Source organism: Myotis nattereri, assembly GCF_964212035.1.
Source record: "Myotis nattereri genome assembly, chromosome: 2".
Taxonomy (NCBI): Eukaryota; Metazoa; Chordata; class Mammalia; order Chiroptera; family Vespertilionidae; genus Myotis; species Myotis nattereri.
In genome coordinates, this window is record NC_138076.1 from 49,358,778 (window position 1) to 49,369,388 (window position 10,611).

General features: G+C 37.5%; 1 pseudogene across 1 annotated transcript; it reads right to left on the reverse strand.

The window, feature by feature from the left end:
* Nucleotides 1-1,528: 1,528 nt before the first annotated feature.
* Nucleotides 1,529-2,997, reverse strand: LOC308513655 (elongation factor 1-alpha 1-like; annotated as a pseudogene). Its single transcript has one exon. The product of its transcript is annotated as an elongation factor 1-alpha 1-like (transcript).
* Between the last annotated feature and the right edge of the window lie 7,614 nt (nt 2,998-10,611).

The following is a 10,611-nucleotide window of genomic DNA, read 5'->3' on the forward strand; positions in this document are numbered from 1 at the left end:
ATAAGAGAGTCATGGTGAATAGTTATGTCCTAGGACAGTATCTTCCCTGACAAAGGTCAATCTTTACCTTGACTGAACCTGTTTGTTGTCTTTTTGCATCTATGATAACATACCTTTGGGATATCAGGGTAATTTTCTTTTTCCAGACCTCCTCAGGGCACAGAGGAAGAGACCACAGAGACCTTCATTGCTATTGTTTTAAAGTTAAATGTTAACTATCCTAGACTTACTTACGTAAAAGAAATGCATGTCTATTCATTCTACTTTTTATCCAATCCAAGAGATTTCCCCCTTTGCTTCCTCCTACCTTCCTAATCTATCATCAGTGGATTTCATGCAACCCCTTTGGGCTTCCTCCTTTGACTGTAATGTATAGAAAAAGGTCAAACCTGCAATACTCCAGAGCATGTTCTCAGCCCACTGAGATTTTGCTTCCCGGCAATTGTCAGTTGGTCCAAATAAACTCATAAAAATGCTTACAGGTTTGGATGTTTCTAACACTGTAAACCTACTTTTTCCCACCCAGAATATAATATTATTTGATGTGTCTGTTTTTAATTTTCATAATAATATCATGTTATAAACTACCATCTATTTTCTACTTTTTCACAATGCATACTCTTTTCTTTTTTCCTTTCTTTAGAACATTTAGCTATGCATCCATTTTACTAGTAACGGACAGTTATTTTTTATTTTATTTTTTAAAAAATATATTTCTTTATTAATTTCGGAGAGAAACGGAGAGAGAGAGATAGAAACATCAATGATGAGAGAGAATCATTGATAGGCTGCCTTCTGCACACCCCATACTGGGGATCGAGCCCGCAACCCAGGCATGTGCCCTTGGCAGGAATCGAACCTGGGACCCTTCAGTCCACAGGCCAACGCTCTATCCACTGAGCCAAGCCGGCCAGGGCAATAACGGACATTTAGATTACAACAAATATATTCCACCACAAACATTATTATAAAAATTTTTTTCTTTTTTTTTTCTTCTCTTTAAACTTTGTTATTTTAATGGGTCTCAAAATTCTGTGATAGATTTTTGGTCATGCTGTTTCCATTAAAAAGTACTGATTTTATAATCTAATAACCAAAAAACTGCCACACACACAAAAGAACCAAATGGTCCACAAAACAGTCTCCTTTCCTTCTGAAGGTTTTACGATACATTGTAATCATTAACCAGTCTTTTATTATTAAACTCAAATGGCCATTGAGACAAACAGTTCTGAGACCGTTCTTCCACCACTGATTAAGACTGGGGTGGCAGGTGTTGGAAATAATATTCATTTAGCCTTCTGAGCTTTCTGGGAAGACTTGGTGACTTTTTAAAAAAATATATATTTATTGATTTTTTTACAGAGAGGAAGGGAGAGGAATAGAGAGCTAGAAACATCGATGCGAGAGAAACATCAATCAGCTGCCTCCTGCACACCTCCCACTGGGGATGTGCCCGCAACCAAGGTACATGCCCTTGACTGGAATCGAACCTGGACGCTTTATCCACTGAGCCAAACCGGTTGGGTCAGACTTGGTGACTTTGCCAGCTCCATCTGTCTTCTTGTCCACTGCTTTGATGACACCCACAGCAACTGTCTGTCTCATGTCATGAACAGCAAAACGGCCCAGAGGAGGGTAGTCAGAGGACCTCTCAACACACATGGGCTTGCCAGGAATCATATCAACGATGGCAGCATCACCAGATTTCAAAAACTTGGGGCCATCTTCCAGCTTTTCCCCAGAACGATGATCAATCTTCTCCTTCAGCTTAGCAAATTTGCAAGCAATGTGAGCTGTGTGACAATCCAGCATAGGGGCATCTCCAGCACTGATCTGGCCTGGGTGGTTCAGGATAATCACCTGAGCTGTGAAGACAGCTGCTTCCATTGGTGGATCATTTTTGCTGTCACCAGCCACATTGCCATGGCCACCATCTTTGACAGACACGTTCTTGACGTTGAAGCCCACATTGTCCCCAGGAAGAGCTTCACGCAAAGCTTCATGGTGCATTTCAACAGACTTTACTTCAGTTGTAACATTGACTGGAGCCAAGGTGACCACCCTGCTGGGCTTGAGAACACCAGTCTCCACTCGGCCCACAGGGACAGTCCCAATACCACCAATTTTGTAGACATCCTGGAGGGGCAGACGCAGGGGCTTGTCAGTTGGACGAGTTGGTGGCAGATTGCAATCCAGACCTTCAAGCAGCGTGGTTCCACCGGCATTGCCATCTTTACAGGTGATCTTCCATCCCTTGAACCAAGGCATGTTAGCAGTTGGCTCCAGCATGTTGTCACCATTCCAACCAGAAATTGGCACAAATGCTACTGTTATCAGGGTTGTAGCCGATTTTCTTAATGTAGGTGCTGACTTCTTTAACAATTTCCTCGTATCTTTTCTGGCTATAGGCTGGCTCAGTGGAATCCATTTTGTTAACGCCAACCATCAGCTGTTTCATACCCAGCATGTAGGCCAGAAGGGCATGCTCATGGGTCTGTCCATTCTTGGAGATGCCTGCTTCAAATTCACCAACACCAGCAGCAGCCATCAGGACAGCACAGCCGGCCTGAGATGTGCCTGGGATCGTGTTTTTGATGAAGTCTCTGTGTCCTGGGGCATCAGTGATGGTCACAGAATTCTTGCTGGTCTCGAATTTCCACAGGGAGATGTCAATGGTGATACCGCGCTCCCGCTCAGCTTTCAGTTTACCCAAGACCCAGGCATCCCTGAAGGAGCCCTTCCCCAGCTCAGCAGCCTCCTTCTCAAATCTCTCGATGTTCTCTTGTCCATGCCCCCACATTTGTAGATCAGATGGCCGGTAGTGGTGGACTTGCCAGAATCTACGTGTCCAATGATGACGATGTTGATGTGAGTCTTTTCCTTTCCCATCTTGGGTTTGAGTTACTGGTGGTTTTCACGACACCTGTGTTCTGGCGGCAAACCCGTTGCGTCAAAGCAAAATTTTTGTTCTTTTCTTTTTTTTTTTTTTTTAATATATTTTATTGATTTTTTTACAGAGAGAGGAAGGGAGAGGGATAGAGAGTTAGAAACATCGATCAGCTGCCTCCTGCACACTCCCCACTGGGGATGTGCCTGCAACCAAGGTACAAGCCCTTGACTGGAATCGAACCTGGGACCTTTCAGTCCGCAGGCTGACGCTCTATCCACTGAGCAAAACTGGTTAGGGCCAAAATTTTTGTTCTTTAGGAAACTTATTCATTATGGAACTTGTGAAAAAAATGTTTGTAGTATAAATCTAGTGATGGAATTGGAGCCTTATAATAAACACATTTTGGTTCAACTGAATAATACCCGATTATTTCCCTTAATATATGTACCAGTTCCAATGCTTACCAGCAGTGGATAATAGTACCATTCCTCTAATACCATCACCAAAGTGTGCATTATCCAACATAGAAAGTTTTACGAACTGATAGCTTTGAGGCACCATATTGTTTTAACTCACATTTATCTATGTATTAGTAATGATACAATTTTTATGTATAGCATTTAGTTATTTTATATATTAAAAAATATATTTTATTGATTTTTTACAGAGAGGAGCGGGAGAGGGATAGAGAGTTAGAAACATTGATGAGAGAGAAACATCGATCAGCTGCTTGGGGACTGAAGGGTCCCAGGTTAGATTCCGGTCAAGGGCATGTACCTGGGTTGCGGGCACATCCCCAGTGGGAGATGTGCAAGAGGCAGCTGATCGATGTTTCTCTCTCATCGATGTTTCTAACTCTCTATCTCTCTCCCTTCCTCTTTGTAAAAAATCAATAAAATATATTTAAAAAAACAAAAACAAAACAAAACAGCTAACATGATGACAAGTTAAAATGTGGCAAAAATAAAAGTTTTTATATCAAGCCTTCTGGGGAAATACATTCTATTATATCCAATGTAAGACTACATATTTTTTGTCTTGAAAAAGTTAATATATTCACATTTAATAAGGATTTTTATAACACTGTGATAATATAAACAGCAAACTGCTAATTGAATTTCCTAAAGAATATGCAAAAGTAAAAGAAATTACATTGTACTGTAAAATCCAGAGGTAATATCTGTTTTTAAAAACAGAATGGCTTAAGTAAAAGTGTTATGAAAATAAAAAGTGCCTCAGGCATAGACAATGTAACATATCAATATGAAATAGTGTTGTAGGTAATGAAATCTAGACACTGAACTCACGCTACACCACATCATTGATGATATGATTAGTGGTAGCAGATCCATAAAGAGAAAACCTTTACTATTAAATTTACATTCAGTGAATCCATTTTTAATATTTCCTTGTTTATTTTGTTGTAAATAACCAAAAAGGAAACACATTAGTTATAATCTATCTGACACCTCAAACTCTAGCAGTACAGATATGAAGTTCTTTGTTTTGCTTTTAGTAGTAATATATTTCATAGGTTAAAGAAATACTCAATTACATAATTTAATTTTATTTACATAACTATATCTATAAGTATACTTACACATATAGATATAGATAGTCTTTGTAAGGAGAAAAAGGTTAATTTAGTTGTTACTGAAGCTAGCTATTCCTTCCACATGAGAATGTTGTGTTGACCTATAACAAATTTGAGTGAATTTAGCTCTGTACTATAGCATATAACTTAATGCTTTTTGGAGAACATATACCTGCTTTCTCTCATATACACATATAAACACTCAAAGTATATTTTTAAATACATTCAATTTAATAATTAGAAGACTTAAATGAAATGATAAAACCAGAGAGGACTTGAGTCTGAATCGACAGAAGATACCTCTCTATATATGTGTACTAAATAGTGGAAAGTAAAAATGAACGTAGTTAAAAATGAAGAGTATCTACCTCCTATCACATAATAGCAATTTTGAACAAAAATGTATAATTCCATCAGTTACAGCATCAATTCTTACTGATTTATGATATATGAGAGAAAGAAAACAATTTTATTTTTCATCTGTTTATTCAACAAATGATATGCTCCTTAGGGAAATATTAATGTGCTAAAATAGTTCATCTAGTGAAGTGTGATTGAGAAGGATAACTGTCCTATCAAAGCAGAAAGAATAACTGGAGCAAAGGAAGAGAATTGGGAAACCAAAAGGTGTATTTGACTATCATGCTAGGATGATGTGTTCCTATATGTAGACATCAATGTTTACACGGCAGCAAGGCCTACGACCAGCTCAATCATAAAAATACACATCAGAGATTCCCATCCTTAACAAGGCATCTCAATGGATTGTTATCTGATTCAATCACATAATGTTGTAAACAATTACAAGATGATAAAGCAAGAGATGTGATTAAGGTCAAACTACAACATATTCATAAAAGCAAAATACTCCGTGAAATTGTCTTACCCTTCTTATTAGTGTAATAAGAACAAGTTGCCTAGTTGATATACTAACTTTCTCATTTAATCTAGTCAACAAATTCCCTGCAGGCTCATTCTAATTCAATAATGTTGTAGTTTTTTTTAAGATTTGAGGGGGAACTGACTCAATTCTCAAGACAAAGTCCTGAGACTTGATGTATTTTGTTGTAAATAACCAAAAAGGAAACACATTCAGTTTAATCTATCTGACACCTCAAACTCTAGTAGTACAGATATGAAGTTTTCTTTGTTTTGCTTTTAGTAGTAATATATTTCATAGGTTAAAGAAATACTCCATTACATAATTTAATTTTATTTACATAACAAAAATCATCAGTTTTTGTTATTATTAATCCTCACCTGAGGATATGTCTCCATTTATTTAAAAAAAAAAAAAGAGTTTAAGGGAGAGGGAGAGAGAGACAGAGCCAGCAAGAGCCAGCAAAAAAACACAAAACCCCCATCAAAGTGAGAGAGACACATCGATTGGTTGCCCGACCCAGACCAGGGCTCGGATGAGCAGGAAGCTAAGACAGAAAAAAGTTAGGTAAATAGGGGCGGGACCTTGGGAGGAGGAGGTGAAACCAGGAACCAGCTGGGCGGCGCTACTAAGGAAACCCAACTGGGGTGGGAAGGAAGGGTGAGCGGCAGAGGCGTGATCTTTAAAATGTATGGATATTGCTAAGACAGACGGCGTGCGTCACCAATCACAAGGCAGTGAGGCAAGCATCTATACAAAAAAGTGCGCGCCCCCCTTCCCCTTCCCCTTCCCCTGGCTCAGCTCCCTTGGATACCGGTGGTCCTGTGGGGGAGCACATCCCGGCGACCACGTGGCGTGAGGCCTTGTGGGCCTCCACGCTGGGGCTAATGGCCGTCAATTAGCTTGGATGCTGAACTCCTCCCGACTGTAACGTGGAAAGGAAGCTCCGGACACTGGCCTGCTCCTGGGACCCCCGCTGTTCCTTTTCCAGGACTGGCTTCTCCCAGTAGACTTTGGTTCCATTAATCATTTTCGCAAGATAAGAACTTGGACTCAAAACACCCACATTTTTGATCTCAGAACTAAGGTATGTGCCCTTGACTGGAATCAAACCCAAGACCCTTCTGTCCGTGGTCCGATGCTCTATCCACTGAACAAAACGGTGCAGCAGTGGTTCTCAACCTGTGGGTCGCGACCCCTGAAAATACATCCTGCATATCAGATATTTACATTACGATTCATAACAGTAGCAACATTACAGTTATGAAGTAGCAACGAAAATAATTTTATGGTTGGGTCACAACATGAGGAACTGTATTTAAAGGGCCAGAAGGTTGAGAACCACTGCGCATGATGCATGATAGAACAACAGTTTAATTATTTTTCTAAAATATTTTACAAAATTTAGAAAAATCAAAAGACTTCAGTGACAAAGCACAGGATCTAATGTGGAATAAAAAAAATCCATGTAGCTCATTAAATACAAAGAGTAGTATACTATAAGCATTATCAGATAGTTACAGTTAGGATAATGCTATACTTTGTTTAGACTATATTGATAAAAAAAGACACACCATAAGGAAAGTTAATGTTAGGTCATAGCCAGGAATCAGCCTGCATTTTTATTTCTTTTTAGCAAAGGACTTTAGTTAGAAACCTTGAAACAAATACTTTAAACTTCAATGCAAGAGTGAACAAAATAGAAACAAACTCATAGATACAGAGAGAATAGACTGACAGCTGCTGGAGGGGTGAGGGTAAAGGACTGGGCGAATAGGTAAAGGGATTAAGCAAAAACAAAAACAAAAAACCTCATAGACCTAAGTATGGTGATTACCAGAGGGAAAGGGGAATGGGGAGCGTTAGGAAAGATAAAGGGGGATAAATGGTGAAGGAAAGAGACTTGACGTGGGGTGGTGAATACACAATACAATATGCAGATGATGTGTTAGAATTGTACTCCTGAAACCTATATAATTTTATTAACCAATGTCACCCCAATAAAAAAAAAAAGGTGAACAAAATTCCCTGGCTTGCTTTTTGGCCACAATATTTCCTCCTAAAAATTTACTCCATTCACTTTCTACTCATGGTTTGGAGTAATCCAGGATTAAAACTCCTTTTTCTTTCAAGAGCAACTGTTTTTCAGCCAAGACACTGTCTTTTTTCAGTCATTTTAAATTAAATTATAGGAAACTTTAGGTATAAGTATATTATCCCGTGCAAAAACAAAAACAAAATTTAAAAACCGTTACATTACTATTGCTTTCTTATTTATTTATTATTTTTTCTTTAATGTAATATATTTTCAAGGTTAAAGAAAATGCAGTTGAAAAATAATTTCTAAAAATATAGTCTGTGTTTTTAGTCTCCATTAGGATACTACTTCTAGTGTTTTTTTTATTATTAGTTTTTATTTTATTTTGTTTTTTCCATCACCAGTTATCCCCTCTATGCCCTCTTCCACCTTCACCCCCCTACCCCTCAATCACCACACTGTTGTCCATGTCATGAGTTTTTTTCTCTTTTTCCTCAACCTCTTTCCCCCTCCCCCATCCCTATCTCCCTCCACCAGAGCTGTCCACCTGCTCTTTGAGTCTGTCTCTATTTTGCTTGGTAGTTCAGTTTACTCATGAATTCCACATATGAGTGAAATCATATGGTTCTTGTCTTTCTCTGACTGACTTATTTCACATAGCACAATTTTAAAGAGTATTCAGGTACCATTATATCACAAATTGCTTCCAAAAATGATATTTTACTTTTCCTTCTTGTTTCTAAGAAACTTGAGAAAGCTATTTTCTTTATTAAAAAAACTTCCTTTCTGGGGGGGGTGGGGGTGGGTTGGGTGTTAATGGGGGGGGATGAGGACACATTTGTAATACCTTAACTAATAATTAAAACAAAACAAAACAAAACAAAACAAAACAAAACAAAAAAACTTCCTTTCTTTTCACTCAGTTTAACTGCCTATAAAACAGTTTTCACCTACCATGTTGTATGGGCTGTCTTTAACTGCTTTGTTCTATTCTTAGCTTCAAGATCGCTTTTGTTGTTGACATAATCGATCAACACCTTCCTGTTCCACCTTCCATTGCCCCATCATCTCCTCGTTCCTCTCTGATCACCTGTCGAACTTGAGTGTCCCTTAGAGACAGAGAAGAGAAAGATAAAACAGGTTTAAGTAACAGCTTTTTACATTGTAGTTAAATATAAGAGAACAACTCATACCTTCTGTTTATAAAAACCTGTGTGAACTTAAAATAGCAAGATAAAAATATTTACACGGAGATACAATTATTTACAGTGAATTAACTTAGGCATCACTTTACCAATCCATATTAATTAGATTAAGCTACAAAAACTATATATCTTGGAAAATTACATTTTTTCTTTGACTTTACATTTTTAATTGGAAATGAACCTCATATTCATTAATTGAGATTTAATTGCACATGCCAAAATCCTATAACAATCCAGTCATGAAAGTTTTAAGGTACCTTATATTAATATAGTCAAAATGCAAATATTAAATATATGGCAGGAGAAAACTAATTACTCTATTTTTAGCTATAATGAGGAAAATTTTACTGTAGTGGTTAATATTAAATATTTATTGGCAAGCATTTTCTCTAAAATAAAAGAGCTTATTAAACAGAGATTAAATATATAAACATTAAATATATATATATACACATTAGTTATAATGTGTATATATATATATATATACATATATATATATATAAACATTAGTTATAATAAATGCTACACTGTAGTGGAAGTAGTCTTACATTGCAGTGGAAATCCATTTAAGTGTTACTTCTCAATATGTCAGGAGCCATTTGAGTTATTAAGTGTGCCCTTTAACTCATAAACATTAAGTGTTATGAGTTGATTCATTTCATATATTGAAGTCCTAACCCCCAGTACCTGAGAATGCGACATTATTTGAAAATAGGATTGTTGCTGATGTCATTAGTTAAGATGAAGTCATACTGGAGTAGGTAGCTCCCTGACTCAATAAGACCAGTGTCCTCATTAGAGGGGATATTTGAACACAGACAGGCACACAGGAAGAACACAATGTGAAGACGAAGGCAGAGATCAGGGTGATGCAACGGAAGCCAAGGAATGCCAAAGACCCACAGCAAACAAGAAGGCAAGAGAGGCCTGGAGTATCTCCTCCACAGCCCTCAGAAGGGACCAACCCACTGACACCTTGAACTCAGACTTCTAGCCTCTAGGACTGTGAGACAGTAATTTCTGTTATTTAAGCTGACCAAGAGGGCCTTGGTATTACCCTCAGCTTGACTACATTTTAAAGAAGTTCCTTCCTGACTCTAGGCCCCTGAGCTTCCTTATCTTAACACATTTACTTCAGGAAACTTGCAATTATAAATTCTTTCTCTACCTTTGAGATGTAAGTCTTCTCATGCCTGTTTCATAAGCCAGGACCTGGCAGTCCTCTCTTTGAAATGCAAGCATCAAGAAAGACAGGATCCCATATCCCCAGTCTGTAGGAGAATAGGAGCCTGACCTCATTCAGTAAGCATCAACTGGCAAACGGTGATGTCCTCACACTGACCCACCTACCCTGTTTTTACCTCCATTTTTTCCCCTCTAGCGCACCCTAGTGCTGAAAAATTCTCCAGCCTTTGTTTCAACACAATTGAGTTGAATCTCATCCTTACTGTAATCGTCATGAATAAAGACTTACTTGCCTATTTAACTCTGTCTGATGCAATTTTTCATGGACAAACCCAGCCAGTTTATGGTACTTTGTTACAGAAACCCTAGCAAACTAATACACTAAGTATCGGCTATTAAATGTCTGATAAATTAATAAGGCATAGAGCTTCAAATGCTAGATTGAGAAAGAGTGGACTTAGAGCAGAAGTCCTATCTCTAGAATTTTGTAGCTAGTAACACTTAGCTATAGTTTATAAATAGTTAAGAAACAGCTTTGGCAGCTATAAATAGTAAAAAAAAGACCATCAACTACAATGTTATATGGTGACATAAATGCAATATGTAAAGAATTTGGGGCAGTTTAGAATCAATTTATAATCAAAATATATTTGAATGTATGTATGTGTATATATATATATATATATACATATATGTAGTTTTATATATGCTAGCTGCTAGCACATATTTCAGTCATTATTGTTTAATATATATTCCAAGTTTTGTGTAGATATAGCTATTATTAATGTTAAATTAATCATTTAATCATTAATAACT